The following is a 13,203-nucleotide window of genomic DNA, read 5'->3' on the forward strand; positions in this document are numbered from 1 at the left end:
CCATTAAGAAACATGACTTTCTACCTCATAGCATGTTAAAGCCATTTGGGAAGAACAAGGGCATTCATCAGAACAGATTTCAATTATTTATGGACTAGCTTGGATGGAGCAGCAAAACTTTTTCTTAAGCATTCTTGCATTTCTCTGAGTACAAAATGCAGCTTTTATGATGTCTGCTATTATTATGTACAGTTGTATGTCCCTTAGTCATGGTATATGTTTGAGAAGTGTGTCCTTTGTTGATTTCCTACTTGTGTGAACACCGTAGAAGCACTTAGACAAATCCAGGCGGCCTAGCCTACTGAATATTACAGGTGATTGGAATATGATGTAAGTACTTGTGAATCTAGACATTTCTGGACATAGAAAAGCTACAGAAATATGGTATAAAATCTGAAAAATGGTGTGCCCGTTTAGGGCATTTAGCATCAGTGGAGGTGGTAGGACTGAATTGCTCTGGATGAGACAGTGAGTGAGTGAGTGGTGAGTGGATGTGTAGATTTTATAAACACTGTGTACTTAGGCTACACTAAATGTTTAAAATAGCTTTATGTTTTAAGAATACATTTCCCTTGGTTTACTGTAACTCTACTTTCTAAACTTAAGTTTTCAGCTACTTGATTGTTTTGTAATAATAATTAGGTTAAAAAACAGACACATTGTGCAGATGTGCAAACATGTTTTCTTTCATTATATCTTTAGTGTATAAGCTTTTCTATTTAAACATTTAATTTTCATGACTTTTAAACTTTTTTGTGTGAAAAACTCAGACACAGACACCCAGTTTACCGTCCATCAATGTCACTTCAAGGTCTTCTGGACTAGTAACCTGCCTGGAGCTCTCGTCTCCCATGACAACACTGCCTTCTTCTGAAATAATCTCCTCAAGGACCTACCTGAGGCTCTTCCTGAGGAGTTGTCATTCATTTTACAGATATATCCATAGTGGTTAGCTTGTTTTTCTTTATTCATCACACATTTTCTTGCAAGCCAATATTAGACTCTGAAGAATTCTATTAATAAAAATTTTTTGATATTGGGGTCCTTGGTGTTCAAACTTCCTAAGGAGCTTGTCGAGGTCTTCAAAAACTTCTGTTAACCCCTTCAGTGTGGATTTTCTCAGAAGGTTCTTCTTCTTGCTGCTTTGTTCCTCCTCTGGTTCCAATAATGTCACATCAGTCAGCTCTTCAGGAGCTCCTCCCTGTCGTCCTCTTTGACACTCAGCTTACAGTGGTTTGCTGTGTCAATGGCAGCCTCGTTGATATTTGCAGCCTCCTCATCTTTGGTAAATCCTTTGAAGTCATTCACAAACCTCTTGTGTGTCTTTTTCCAGATGCCACTCATAAACTTACTAGTGACATCATGCCAAGGATGCAGTGCTAGGTGTTGCAATGTTTCCATAATTGCACCACTGCCTCCCTCAGTTGGATGAGAAACTTGTTGTTTGGTGGGAGAAATAGCACTTTGATATTGGGATGTAGATTGCCAATAAAAGAGATGTTTGGGAGCATTATCAACAATCGAAACCTCGACAGTTATTTTATGTTCCAATCGGTGTTTCCTTATTTCACTGGCATCGCTCTTCAGGAGAGCTTATTGGAGAAGCCACATTGGCTCCAAGCAAGGCTGTCACCCTGTCCTTAAAAGCCCTGAAAGCTGGCATTGTCTGGTCCCATAATGGATGAAAGTCCTTTGAGGCATTTGTTTCCAGAGTAGGAAGTTTCATTTATGTGGAATGTTTGCTTTGGCAGGTACTTTCCCTCCACAGTCAGTGTATCTTGAGTTACCAAACATGTTCAGCTGCCTTCACACCAGGACTCACAGACTCACCACTCACCCTCACATTATCTACTGAGCAATGGCTGTGGAATCATGTATACCACCCATGGCTAGCAGTAAATTCAACATCACAGTGTACTCTAGTCTTTTCTTTCCCATCACACACACTGAAACCTTTTTCTTTGGCTGTAATAATCACGGTGCCGAGCGAGATATACTTCTGTGTCAGGTCTTCAATCCAGGTCGTTAGAAGTTTCTCTGTGTTGATAGAGGCCCTTCTTGAAGTTTTGTTAGTTTTGTTGAGTTCAATGATGCGGATCTTTTAAGAGCTTCTGGGCTTTGGTTCTTATTCAAAACTGTAGCTGTGATGCAACAGGACATGCCTGACCAGGGAACAAAAGTTGTCACTGATTTTCCACCTTTGCAGCACTTAATCACTTTTAATTTCATTTCCATGTCCATCACTGCATGTGGCCTCTTACTGGCGACATTAGCAGTGAATTTTATACACTTAAGGGTCTTGATGAGCAAAACAGCAGGAGATTAAATCAAGCCCAAGAAAAAAATAATGCTATCCAGAGTCGTGGTAAACACAAGATGCATGAGGCTGCTCCTGGCATGTCAAAGCATACTGCTTTACAGAAATCTTTATTTTATTATAAAAAGATTATGCTCTAAAGTAATTATGTAAAGAGTAGTAGAATAAATACATAAAACAAATATCATTCATTCATTATCACTAGCATGCAACACGCATTGTACGTAATTGTATGTGCTAGATTGTTACGTGAGCGGTGATAATATAGGTTGTTTTACAGTAGCATTCCCACAGACACATGAGCTATGATTTGGGCTATAGTACAATTGTTATGATGTCCCTAGACAATAGGAATGATGGAAATTTTTTAGCTGCATTACAGTCTTGTGGGACATGATCATATAATCAGTCCTTTGTTGGCCAAAAATGTCATTAGGCAGGGGCATGATGGTATTTATTTGCTTTATCACTTATGAAATGCAGACCACATTCCTCAGCGTAGCATTCAAAGCCCTTGGCTCGCTAACCTGCCCATCTTACCTCTCATTGTGACCACTGAAAACCCTCTGCTCTAGTTAGACAAAATAACATTTTTATTGACCCCAAACTTTCATTTTTTCAGAATACATTTTTCCTTCACTGCCCGGTGAAGACTAAGTCCCAGATTTTCTTTGTGTCTTTGCAGTATCTTTGTAGTTCTTCACATTGCCTCATCTCCCCAGTTATTGTATTACGTGCCTCACAGCCTAGCACTAAATGAAATACTGCCTTCTATGATATTATTTTACACAATTATGCTTATTTGTTCACCTATCTTTTATAACTTTCAGACAAGGGTCCTTTTTATTATACATTTTGGTTTTTCTCCCAGCATGTGCTACATTACTTATTTTACAAATCTTTAAAATCCTTACATTGAATCTAAAAATCAGCATTTGCTTTATCAAGTGTAATTGATGATTTGGGAAGAATGAAATTAACCTGATTCAGGAAGCAGAATCCCCCCACAAGACATTTGTTCACTGTGCTTTCAATATGGCAATCTAGTTGGAATAGTAATGTAAAACTTTTCAAATAAAACCTCTTCTGTGCAGATCAGTGGGCTGGGACATAAATTTTAATAATCCATGCAGGTACAATATGTCCACGTTATAATAAAGGATGCTGCCACAGCATCGGTCAGCAATTGTGGCAAATGTCCTAACCCTCTGCCACCCCCCTGCAAGAGATGTGCCAGTACCTTAGTTAATTCATTAGATACAGATAACCAGAATGACTGTCAAAAATCTCATAGGGATCCTACATCAATGTCTGGAGTTTGGTTACGTCCATTGTCTGGCCTAGTTATAAGCACTGGAATCATTCTGTTTAGAAGTTGACAAAAAGTCATGGTTCTTCCATGATTCAGATAGAATGCATTTGATAACGCATATTTTCTGACTGATGGCTTTTTTTGTGAGATGAATTCAAATGGGAATTAAAGTCTGTTTTCATCTATTTTTAATTTGCCTCACAGCTTCAAGGTAAGATGAGTCAAGAGAGCCCCCTGAATGAGCTGCATTTGTGGATGCACACCCCAGATCTTATTTATGGTTAAACCAGCAGAATGGAACAGTGTGTCAAGAGTAAATGTGTAACAGTTTGGAAGATGGTTATTATACCGATAACAGGATATTAAATGAGAGATACAACCAGACATTGGAATATTTCAACCTAGAACAGAAGTGATTAAAAGATAATTCAACAAAAGAAAAGTTAGTAGATGAAGCAAAAGCAGTGGAAGTTTCTTTGGTAAACTAACTGCTTCCCAAACATGCTGCAAAACAGAATATGTGGATGAAATATGGACTGTTACCCAGCTAACTTGGAAAGGAACAACTTATGCCCGTGGAAAGAAAATGATTCATGGGAAATGTGGCCTGAGTAGTGATGTTATAGCTGCTTTTAAAATTATTTACTTTTATTACTTTAAAAAATTCTATTATATATCTGCTTTCATGTGAAGTGCTGGCATAATTCAATGCTTACAAATAGTTGGAACCACAGAACATTTTGACTTATTTTGTAGGCTCTGAGTAGTTCAGTATAGGATAAACTCAAAAGGAAGAGTAGTCCTTTTCCTTAGTCTCCTCAACAATTACAGATAACTTACATTTAGTTAATTTCTGCCATTTTATAAACTCATGTAATTTTGTGTTAAGGGAAGGCTGGATTGAGGTATAACTAACAGTTGACCATCATAAATTAAAAAAATATTTTATTGATTATGACATTACAGTTGTTCTACTCCCCCCCTTCATTCCCCTCCATCCTGCACACCCCCTCCCCCACCACTCCCCCCTTTAGTTTATGACCACGTGTCTCAAGTTCTTTAGATTCTATATTTCCCATACTATTCTTGCTCTCTCCCCTATCTGTTTTCTACCTACCATCTATGCTACTTATTCTCTGTACCTTCTCCCTCCTTCTCCTTCTCCCACTCCCCTGTTGCTAACCCTTCATGTGATCTTCACTTCTATGGTTCTGCTCCTGATCTAGGTGTCCTCTTAGTTTGCTTTTGTTTTAGGTGTGGTTCTTAATAACTGTGAGTTTGCTATCCTTTCACTGTTCATCTTTTTTATCTTCTTTTTCTTAGATAAGTCCCTTTAACATTTCATATAATAAGGGCTTGGTGATGATGAACTCCTTGAATTTGATCTTATCTGAGAAGCACTTTATCTGTCCTTCCATTCTAAATGAAAGTTTTGCTGGATAGAGCAATCTTGGTTGTAGGTCTTTGGATTTCATGACTTGGAATACTTCTTTCCAGCCCCTTCTTGCCTGTAAAGTCTCTTTTGAGAAATCCGCTGACAGTCTGATGGGAACTCCTTTGTAGGTGACTGTCCCCTTAGCTCTTGCTGCTTCTAGGATTTTCTCCTTCATTTTAATCTTGCCTAATGTAATTATGATGTGCCTTGGTGTGTTCTTTCTTGGATCCAACTTCTTTGGGACTCTCTGAGCTTCCTGGATTTCCTGGAAGTCTATTGCCTTTGCCAGACTGGGGAATTCTCCTTTATTATTTGTTCAAATAAGGTTTCCATTTGTGGCTGTTCCTCTTCCCCTTCTGGTACCCCTATAATTCAGATGTTGGAGCATTTAAATATGTCCTGGAGGTTCCTAAGCCCCTCCTCTTTTTTTTATTTTTGTTTCTTCATATTTTTCTGTTTGGTCATTTTTTTCTTCCTTCTGGTCCACTCCCTTGATCTGAATCCCAGTTTCTTTTCCATCACTATTGGTTTCCTGTGCATTTTCCTTCATTTCAATTAGTTTAGCCTTCATTTGTTCCTCTAATTTGTGGCTAAAATCAACCAGTTCTATGAGCATCCTGATCACCAGAGTTTTGAACTGTGCCTCTGATATGTTGGCTATTTCTTGGTCACTTAGAGTTATTGGCTTTGGGGTTTTGAGTTCTTCTTGAGCCATGTTTTGGTCTGTTCAAGCCTGTTACTTATGAGGAGGGGAGCCTTAGATGTTCACCAGGGCGGGGCCACCCAGGTCACTGGGTTGTGATGCTGTATATGGGGGTGGGGTCAAAGAGGGGCAATAGTGGTCCCCTCTGCCATTTCCCACCACTGGGGCCTTTGGGGTCTGTCTCAATGCTCGCTCCTTTGCTGGTTTATCTGTGTGCAAATGTTTGACCACGGTCAGCCTGCTGCCTTGCGCCCTCACTGTGTCTGCCCGTTGCTACCCCATACCTGGGATCTGCCCATGGCTGCCTGCGTGCCTGGGTCGCCTGTGTTTTTAAACTTGGTTGTGCGAGAAGGTACAGTGTTTCTACCTACGCCTCCATCTTGGTGGAAGTCTAACCATCATAAATTTAATTCTTAAAGTGCAGTTGAAAGGAACTGAAGTATTTCCCTCTTATAGTGAAAAATAATCATGGGATACAAAATAGTTATCCAACTCAGTTTTGTAAGATGAAAATTTCTAGATGTCTGTTGCACAGCAATGTGAATATACTCATCACTACTAAGCTGTCCACTTAAACATGGTTAAGATGAAAAATTTAATGTGATATGCCTTTTACCACAATTAAAAAAATGCATCTATATTAGAAATAGATATCAAGAATGCTGACAACACCAGAGGAATGGAAAACCCTCACAAATAACTATTGTAGAGTCAACTTAGCTGATAGAAGTCAGCTGTGATCTTTCCTATTTGAGTCAAATATTAAAAAACAAATCATGGAATGATGCAAGATTATAAATGATGAGGAATTAGTAATAGTTAATAAACTTTAGTGCATTTTTGTTCTGCTACTCTTTTTTTGAGTGATATACATTAAGATTTATTGCATCATTATTAGAAATAGTGAAAAATTGGGAAAAAACCCCAATATTTCCATCAGAGGAGAATAATTAAGTAAAAGAGAGTGCACTCATCCAATAAATCATAAATATACACATTGGTGTGCCTATCTGAGTTTAGCTGGGCTGACCCAGGAGGCCTGCTGGGCCCCGGGGAGGGGAGACGGTCCAACATGGGCAGGAAAGGAAGGGTAGAGGCAGAATGCACCCTGGGTTGGCCCAGCAAGGGCACGGGAAGGGGAGCCGCCACTTTTTGTATTGGGCATTTCCTCTTTCATCTCTGATGTAATCCTCACAGTAAGTCCACGAGGATGGCACTGACACCGAACCCTAATCACTTCACAGACAAAGCCCAGAGGTGCAAAGAGAGAGTGACTGGCTCAGGGCCATGTAGCTTCAGAGTAGAGGAGCTGAGATTCCAACCCAAGCCTACGTGATGGCAGAGCAGTCAGTGGTTTTCCTTGGCAGCCTTCCTGATGCCAACTGTCGGTGGCACCCGTGTCCTCTGTGGGGGGGGGGGCACTTTTACACAGCCCTCGCTTCTTTCTCCAGTCTTCTTTCTCCAGTCGGAAGCAGGGCCAGGCCTGTGTGGAGACCAGTGGTTGGCAGTAGCTAAATGCAAAAAGCTGTATGATACGCTTGTCAGTGATAAAAATAGAATATATAATTGTGTCAGTGATGAAAGCAGACAAAAAAAGTTATGCTCAAAGTCAACAGCAAGGAAAGAGCAAGGATAAAAGGAAACAGGTAATGTATGAGTAGGCATTCTCTTTCCTGTCTCTTATTTTCAGGGTTGATGTCCTTTTCGCTGTATTATTTGCACAATAAAACATGATTTACAATGAAAAATGGGAAGGCTGAGAAAATAGGAGCCCCTGGGGTGGCCCATGGCCGGGCCTTGAGTCCAGCTGCAGCTTCCGGTCTTCCAAAGCTGTTCTGACGGCAGTGCTCACAAAAAAAGTTGGCTTCTTCTAGACAAAGCAGGGAAGGAGAGAAATGTAGCACGGGACACATGCCAAGAGGCTCTAGGCCTTTGTCATCATGCTTCCAGACACAGTGTCATTGCTGGATTCACGTGAAGCTCTCACCTGGGTCAGGGAGGTGTGGCTGTGACTGGCATTTCCCAGCCCTGGCTGCTCTGCTTTTAAGATTTTGCTGTCCCCTCGCTGTTGGCTCTTCTGCCTGGGGCTTGGGTTCAGCCATGCTGGAGTCAGGGCCCATAAGGGATTCTCTGTGACTGAGGGTCAGAGGCCAAAGGGACCCGGGCAGCAAAGAGAAGCGTGAAACAGCAGCACCAAGCCTGGGTTTCAGAGCCGGGGCCCAGCGACTTTTCCTTTGTTCACACTCACACCCCACACATCGATGGACTTTATTCTGACCATTCCTTGCAGGACTCCATGCATTTGCCTGTGCTGTTCCCTCAGTCTGGAGCACCGGTTCTCCTGCTTCCTGACAGCTGAACCTGCCCATCCTTCAGGAATGCTGCCTTGAGGAAGCATTTCCCAGGCTCCTCTGGCTCCCACAGCACTTGATTTGCATCTTTCCAATGGCAATTGTATTTTCTGCAGTGAGTTACAGTTATTCACGTCCATGTCTGTTTCTCCCACTAACTGGTGAGCTTCTCAAGGTGGTCGAGGGACATGTCTTATCCAACTCTGATTCCCCACACAGCGTGACGAATGTCTGGCATATGGTAGGTGCTCGATCAATGTGTGGAATGACATTAAATTACAATGGCTGAGTACTTCTCCTTTCTGTGTCATGGACTCTCTGGGGAAGCTGTTAAAATTGTAGGCAGATAACCAACTGGTTTTATATCCATTTCTTTCCTAGAGGGGGTCCTCACTCTGCTGAAACCGCGTGGCTCTCTCCCAGGCCTTCCCACTCAGGAGCACAGCCCTTCGTTACATCCTGAGTCCTCAAGCCCTTCTCACTCAGGAGTGCAGACCTTGATTACATCCTCCTGAGTCCCCCTAGTTCCATCCTCAGTCCGGAGAGCAGCCCTTAGTTACATTCTGAGTCCAAGCCCTTCTCACTCTGGAGAGCAGACCTTAGTTCCCATCCTGAGTCCTCCTAGTTCCATCCTCAGTCCCCCTGAAGACTATTAACTCTAAATATATTTATTTAGTTATGCTAGAAAGACCTTTCTTAAGAAATCACAGATTTAAAACATAAACTTTACACAGCTTGCTAGGATTCTTGGAATAAGATAATTATTTTGAATTCATTAGCCATTTGCTCAACAGAGATAGTGTTTAACATTTTTGGTGTGCTATTTTTAAAAAAACTAAGCAGTGAGAGTTTTCAGTTTTCATAAAACTGTGTAACTGTTTTATTGTAGTGTGTTAGTGGTAGTGGTATTTGTTTCCATTGAATTAGAGCTATAGTGTAGAGATGGAGGAGTGCTGTTTGCCAGTAAAGTATGTGAGTGATTTTTGAGATTAAATTTCATACCACTTCTCCTGAAATAAGTGTATATTGTATATGTAGCCCCAATTGAGATCTGAAATTTTTTAATTTTTTGAGAAGGAAGGTGACAGAGAGAGAGAACCATAAGCTTGTTCCACCTATCTCTGTATTCATTGGTTGATTCCTGTATGTGCCCTAACTGGAGATTGAACTCACAACTTTGGCATATCAGAATGATAATCCAATAAACTCAGCTACCCAGCCAGGGCCACAATTAATTAATATTTTCATCAAGCAAAATGGCAGGGTGTTTCCACCTCAGTCTACTAGAACAAGTTGCAATAATGGTACAAGTTCAAGGAGCGAAGAGTTAGCATTCCGATGTTACTGGGATGAAAGTAGACTTGTGTTCACCTGAGACATAGTTCCCACTCTCCAAATATTTTAGAGAAGGACAAGTCTGTCTCTATAGGCCACTCTTCAAATACATGCAATTCAGAGGGAGAAAAAAGCAAAGCTGTGTTGTTTGGAATCACAATAGGCCCTAGTAATTCTTGAAATAATTGCCTGGGTGAGCATGTGTCAAGCCATCCTACCACATTCAGAGAGAGACCTTTCAGTAGCATGTGGCATGGTTTGTGTATCACTGTGATATGTTAGGAAGGATCAACCTTAGCACCTCTGCATTTGTCAAGATAATTCTGAATTGTGCAGCTTCACTGAAAACAGAAACAAAAGTAGTGTTGTCAGTCCAGCATGAATCTGGTTTATCTTAGCCTGGAAAGGAAATGGCCTTAAGGCATTCCACAAGCTCATAAATCTTGAAGTGATCTGGAGAGGGCAATGGAGCTGTGCATTCAGACCACCCCCATGCTGAGCCTCAGGAGAGGAGTCAGCCCAAATGAATGACTTCTTGAAATTCTTTGGCAGTTGGAGCTGAGTGAACTCTGAGATCTTTCTCTCCAGTAATAATCTCCCTGTTTTGTCCTGGGATCCCTGATACCTTCAGAGGAATCAATCAAAATTCCACATGTATAATAGTAAGATTTTATCAAACACAAAGTGGGTAAAACGTTACCTTTTCCTAAAGAAAATATATGGTGTAAGTCATTTACTTTAACTATTAATGATCTTTATATGTATTTAGGAAAATACATATTTCATATATGTACAAGGATGTGATATAACTATTTTCTCAGTTTTGATTCTTTCCTTAACATTATTTTTAACATAATTCTCTATTAAAGTGATTCCTAATAATATTATTACCAATATAACATTGATGGCTGAACTGTTGGCAAATATATTTTTTGAATATATAGTGTCATTATTTTCTCTTAAAAATACAAATCAGTCTCTTATTTTTTAAAGATTTTGTTTATTTATTTTTAGAGAGAGGGGAAGGGAGGGAGAAAAAGGGAGAGAAACATCAATGTGTGGTTGCCTCTGGTGAGCCACCTACTAGGGACCTGGCAGGCAACCCAGCCATCTGCCCTGATGGGGAGTAAAACTGGCAACCCTTTGGTTAACAGGCCAGCACTCAATCCACTGAGCTATACCAGCCAGAGCCAAATCAGTCTCTTTTAATAATGCTCTGGATTTTCAGTGTATATATCCTTCTCATCTTTTGTTAAGTTTATTTCTATGTATTTCATTTTTTGTTGTAATTGTGAAAAAAAATTTGTTTTTTTCTACCAATCATTTCTTTTTCTAAAATTTCATTGTTAGTATAGGAATATAATACATATTTGTACATTTAGTTTGTATCATGTGATTTTACTGTATTTTTTATTATTATTTATGGTAGTTTTTTGATGGAGTCTTTAGGGTTTTCTACATAAATAATCATGTCATCTGAAAAAAGTGACAATTTTACCTCTTTATTTCCAATTTGGATTCCTTTTCTTTCTTTCTCTTGCCTGATTGCTCTGGCTAGGACTCTTATTCACTATGCTGAATAAGAGCGGTGAGAGTGGGCATCGTTGTCTTATTCCTGGTCTTAGAGGAAAAGTTTTCACCAAGTATGATATTGGCTGAGAGTTTTTCATCTATGGCCTTGATTATGTGAAGGTGCTTTCCTCCTCTACCCACTTTATTGACTGTTTTAATGATAAATGGATGTTGTATCTTATCAATTGATTTTCTGCATCTATTAATAAGATCATATGATTTTTATCCTCTGTTTTGTGAATGTGCTGCATTACATTGTTCAATTTGCCTATGTTGAGCCATCCTGGTACCCCTGGAATGAACCCCACTTGATCATGACGTGATATTTTTTAATGTGTTGTATTCACTTTGCTAGTATTACATTTAGGATTTTTGCATCCGTATTCATCGGAGATATTGGTCTGTAGTTTTTGTGTGTGTATGTTATTCTTGCCTGGTTTTGGTATCAGTCTCATATTGTAGGGTGTGTGTGTGTGTGTGTGTGTGTGTGTTATCCTTGCCAGGTTTTGTATCAGGGATATATTGGCCTTATGAAATGAGTTAGGAATTATTACCTCTTCAACTGTTTGGAAGACTTTGAGAGGGATAGGTGTCACATCTTTGAAAGTTTTGTAGAATTCACTAGTGAAGCCGTCTAGTCCTACGCTGTTATTTTTGGAGAGGTTTTTTATGGTTGTTTCAATTTCCACACTGTTGATTGGTCTGTTAGATTTTTCAGTTCTTCCTGATTCGGGGGAGAGGAGGAAGTCAGTTGATTGTTTTGGACCATTCAGTTTGTGATAACTCTTGGGTGTTCAAATGTAGATCAGCAGGTGATATAGACATGACTACAAATCTTATGAATGAGTCAAGGCAGTACACAAATATGTCTGTCAGTGGTCAGCATATTGATGGCACTTCAAGCTGGGACACTTGAAGAGATCACCAGACAGTTTGAAATCCCTAATTAAACATTTTTGAAGCACTCCTGGCTGGTGTGGCTCAGTGGATTGAGTGCAGGCCTGCGAATCAAAGGGTCACTGGTTTGATTCCCAGTCATGGCACATGCCTGGATTGCAGGCCAGGTCCCCAGTAGGGGGCGTGTGAGAGGCAACCACACGCTGATGTTTCTCTCCCACTTTTTCTCCCTCCCTTCCCTTCTCTGAAAAGAAATATATAAATAAAAACTTTTAAAAAGGTAAAAAAACATTACTGAAGCACATTTACTTCCCTGCTATTACTGTATTTGTTCACCAGAAATTACTGCTCTACACATTTATGTTATCACTTTAACCTCTAGAACAAACGTATTTAATATTTCTATTATAAAATAACAATTATATATTCACATTGAAAGGAGCACTGAATTTTCAACTGCCAACCTGAGCTTCCTCCTCAGGAAGGAAATTTATAATAATAATGTACGATAATATAGCACAAAACTATGGATAGTAAAAAATGATACTAAAACGGCCATATTATTTCAGTGTAACATTATTTGCCTCAAAATAATGTTGTGAGGATGAGCTGGAACTCTATATATGAAAGTGCTTTATAAACCATGTAAGTGCTATAGTTAGGGCAGAATCTCAGCCTACTCCCTGATTTACTTTGAATTCCATACACATGCACAATTCATGAGCATAATTTAGGGGGAAAACATAGTGACAGAGAGAGAGCATAGTGGAGAGTCAAGTGACATTTTAATTTGTTGTTTTTCAGACTCTCATGCCAGTATCTCGTTTCTCATATTGTTGCCACACATTTCCTGTTCATTGACTGTTCATTCCTTTTACGGTTATCATATATTAAAGCGATATTATTTTCCATATGATCATTTGAAAGGTATTTTCTGCTTAGATAAGATAAAAGCTGGCAGCCCAATGCACAAATGAGATAAGGCCCCAGGAAACAGTTCTCTGAGCTTTGAGAAAGAATGGAAACAATGGCGATGTTGAGAACCACTGAGAGTCATTATTACTGTATGTTAATAGCTGGAAACTGTTCCATTCTTCTCTATTGATAGTTTTAACTTTCAGCAAGTAAGTGAAATTCTTGGTAGTTATTTGTTGTTTGATAAGATTGGTAATCCCAGAACTTTCCACTCCCCAAGAGGGTTATATAGCCTGGGTACCTGATGCTAAGATATTGACAGAGCACACAGAATTTGTCGTCTTTTTAATTTCCAATATTTTAGGA

This window comes from Artibeus jamaicensis, unplaced genomic scaffold (assembly GCF_021234435.1).
Source record: "Artibeus jamaicensis isolate MK-2021 breed Jamaican fruit bat unplaced genomic scaffold, CSHL_Jam_final contig_241, whole genome shotgun sequence".
Taxonomy (NCBI): Eukaryota; Metazoa; Chordata; class Mammalia; order Chiroptera; family Phyllostomidae; genus Artibeus; species Artibeus jamaicensis.